We start from the raw sequence: 3879 nt of genomic DNA, 5'->3' as shown, positions 1-3879 counted from the left end.
TCCTTGAACAAATTTGTTCCCTCCCTCCATCTTTCTTTCCACAATCCTTTTCCCTTCCTTCCTTACTTCCTCCCTTCCTTCTTCTTCTTCCTTCCTTGAACAAATCTGTTCCCTCCCTTCCTTCCTTCCTTTTTGACCCAATTAACCCCTTCCTCCTTCCTTTTCCCCTTCCTTCTTTCCTCCCATCTTTCCCTTTGTCCTTCCTTCCTTCCCTCCTTCCTTCCTTCCCTCCCTCCCTTCATCCTTACTTTACCTTCCTTTTTGACCCAATTGACCCAATCTGTTCCCTCCTTCCTTCTATCTTTCCTTCGTTTTCCCCTTCCTTCCTTCCTTCCTTCCTTCCTTCCTTCTTTCCCTTCATTCCTTCCTTCCTTCTTTCCCTTCGTCCTTCCTTCCTTCCTTCCTTCCTTCCTTCCTTCCTTGACCCAAGAGGACAATAAAAAACTGTTAATATGTTGAAGAAAGAAAACAAAAAAAATATCAGACTGATCTAAAATATTGTTTCTAAACAAAAAAAAGCTGAGCACCACATTCTGTTAATTATCTGATCAGTTAATTAGTTTTCAGTTGATTAGTTCATTGATTCATTGAGTCATAATAAAACCAGTGTTAATTTTGACAACAAATTCTAATTTAGTTTTAGTCTTAGTCTTTTGACTAAAATACAATTTAGTTGTAGTCATATTTTAGTCATCTGAAATATTTTAGTTTTAGTCTAGTTTTAGTCGACAAAATATCTTTAGAATTTTAGTCAGCTAAAATTACAGTGGATTTAGTCGACGAAATGTTTCTCCAGAATATCCAGTCATTGGAATTATCCATCAATCTGTTATGGAATGGTATTAAGGTTTGAGTCTACAATACAGGCACAGAAACAGTTGTAATATGGTGCATTTTGTTTTATTCATGTTCTTTTAACTTTCATATTAATACTGATTTTCAATCAAATTGCTTTGGTTTTCTTTGGAACAGTTTAGTCAGTCTCCCATCTACTATCTCCATCATTAGCACAAAGTCCTCAGCTGCAGTTGTGAGTGGTAAATGTGTGTGTCCAGTCCATCTGGCCTGCTCCTTGGTCTGTTGTTCTAGATCTAGAAGAACTGAGGGAAGCTGTAGAGATGAACTGCTGCTGGGTTGCATAGCAGCACTAGCTTTATCTCCACTTGGTCCATGGTCATCTGTGTCATCATCAGAGTCTTCTGTATCTGTGAGGGTGAATAAGGGGGGAATCAAGTTGTGATCTTTGTCGCTCAGTCCTCCCAGATCTCTCTGTCACACTATACACACACACACGCAGGCACACATGCACGCGCTTGCACACGCACACACACGCGCAACGAATCAATCTTCTAATCAATACAATTCAGAGGTGGTTTCCTTTAGCTTCTATTGCATTTCATGTTTAGTCCTATAAACACGGTGGTTTGTCTGATAATATAACTTTAGCGTGTGTGCTTACCGTCGCGTGTTCTGGATGAGCTCTGTGTAGATGATGCTTCACGTTGCTGGTGTGTGGATCGATGTGGGTCCCCGCGGTGCTCCGGTTTACAGGGGGTCCTGGGCATTGTCCTTGTTGTCATATGTGAAGTGTGTGACCAGATGTCATTTCTTCGTTTCCGTCCTAAACTCAGCGCTGATATTTCCGTGGTGTTGTGTTCATAACTCATGCTGTCGCGCTCGGAGCGCGTGCACCGCAGGACGCTAAGGAGCGAGGCCAGTTTTATTTTGAAACTTTTCATGTGCCGCGGCTGTGGCTCTGCTTCCGGAGAAATCAACATGATTGGACCTCTTCTCCATTCGTCCCTCCCTAACATTTTCGTCTCGTTTTTATTCGTTGACTAAATTGTTTATTAATTTCATCATCGTCTTCGTCATCACAGCTGACTTTTTATTTAGTTTTTATTTAGTTTTCGTCCGTGAAAAAGGTTCGTTGACGAATATATTTCGTCATAGTCTTCGTCAACGAAATTAACACTGAATAAAACACATTCATTCATTCTCTCTCTCTCTCTCTCTCTCTCTCTCTCTCTCTCTCTCTCCTGCTGTTTCTCTTTAGTCTCTCTCTCTCCCTCTCTATTACCTGCAGGCAGTCAATCACATCACTCACACCGCCACGCATCGTGCGGCCTTCCCTTTGTCCTTCCTTCCTTCCTTCCCTCCGTCCTTACTTCTTCCTTCCTTTTTGACCCAACTGACCCAATCTGTTTCCTCCCTCCTTCTATCTTTCCTTTGTTTTTCCCTTCCTTCCTTCCTTCCTTCCTTCCTTCCTTCCTTCCTTCCTTCCTTCCTTCCTCCCTCCTTCTATCTTTCCTTTGTTTTTCCCTTCCTTCCTTCCTTCCTTCCTTCCTTCCTTCCTTCCAATTTGGACCCAATTAACCCCTCCCTCATTCTACCTTTCCTTCCTTTTCCCCTTCCTTCTTTCCTCCCATCTTTCCCTTTGTCCTTCCTTCCTTCCCTTCATTCCTTCCTTCCTTCCTTCCTTCCCTTTGTCCCTACTTCTTCCTTCCTTTTTGACCCAATCTGTTCCCTCCCTCCTTCTATCTTTCCTTCGTTTTTCCCTTCCTTCCTTCCTTCCTTCCTTCCTTCCTTCCTTCCTTCCTTTTTGACCCAATTAACCCTTCCCTCATTCTATCTTTCCTTCCTTTTCCCCTTCCTTCTTTCCTCTCATCTTTCCCTTTGTCCTTCCTTCCTTCCCTTCATCCTTACTTCTTCCTTCCTTTTTGACCCAATCTGTTCCCTCCCTCCTTCTATCTTTCCTTTGTTTTTCCCTTCGTCCTTCCTTCCTTCTTTCCCTTCGTCCTTCCTTCCTTCCTTCCTTTTTGACCCAATTAACCCCTCCCTCATTCTATCTTTCCTTCCTTTTCCCCTTCCTTCTTTCCTCCCGTCTTTCTCTTTGTCCTTCCTTCCCTTCATCCTTACTTCTTCCTTCCTTTTTGACCCAATTGACCCAATCTGTTCCCTCCCTCCTTCTATCTTTCCTTTGTTCTTCCCTTCGTCCTTCCTTCCTTCCTTCCTTTTTGACCCAATTAACCCCTCCCTCATTCTATCTTTCCTTCCTTTTCCCCTTCCTTCTTTCCTCCCATCTTTCCCTTTGTCCTTCCTTCCTTCCTTCCCTTCATCCTTACTTCTTCCTTCCTTTTTGACCCAATTGACCCAATCTGTTCCCTCGCTCCTTCTGTCTTTCCTTCATTTTTCCCTTCCTTCCTTCCTTCCTTCCTTGACCCAGGAGGACAATAAAAAACTGTTAATATGTTGAAGAAAAAAACATAAAAATCTCACAGACTGATCTAAAAAAAATTGAGCACCACATTCTGTTAATTATCTGATCAGTTAATTAGTTTTCAGTTGATTAGTTCATTGATTCATTGAGTCATAATAAAACACATTCATTCATTCTCTCTCTCTCTCTCTCTCTCTCTCTCTCTCCTGCTGTTTCTCTTTAGTCTCTTTCTCTCCCTCTCTATTACCTGCAGGCAGCCAATCACATCACTCACATTGCCACGCACCGTGCGGCCTTCCCTTCTTCCTTCCTTCCCTTCGTCCTTTCTTCCTTCCTTCCTTCCTTTTTGACCCAATTAACCCCTCCCTCATTCTATCTTTCCTTCCTTTTCCCCTTCCTTCTTTCCTTCCCTTCGTCCTTTCTTCCTTCCTTTTTGACCCAACTGACCCAATCTGTTTCCTCCCTCCTTCTATCTTTCCTTTGTTTTTCCCTTCCTTCCTTCCTTCCTTCCTTCCTTCCTTCCTTCCTTCCTTCCTTCCTTTTTGACCCAATTAACCCCTCCCTCATTCTATCTTTCCTTCCTTTTCCCCTTCCTTCTTTCCTCCCATCTTTCCCTTTGTCCTTCCTTCCTTCCCTCCGTCCTTACTTCTTCTTTCCTT

The sequence above is a fragment of the Trachurus japonicus genome, chromosome 18 (genome assembly GCF_045865225.1).
Source record: "Trachurus japonicus isolate A0001 chromosome 18, Traja_1.0".
Taxonomy (NCBI): domain Eukaryota; kingdom Metazoa; phylum Chordata; class Actinopteri; order Carangiformes; family Carangidae; genus Trachurus; species Trachurus japonicus.
This window is presented reverse-complemented; position numbering follows the sequence as displayed.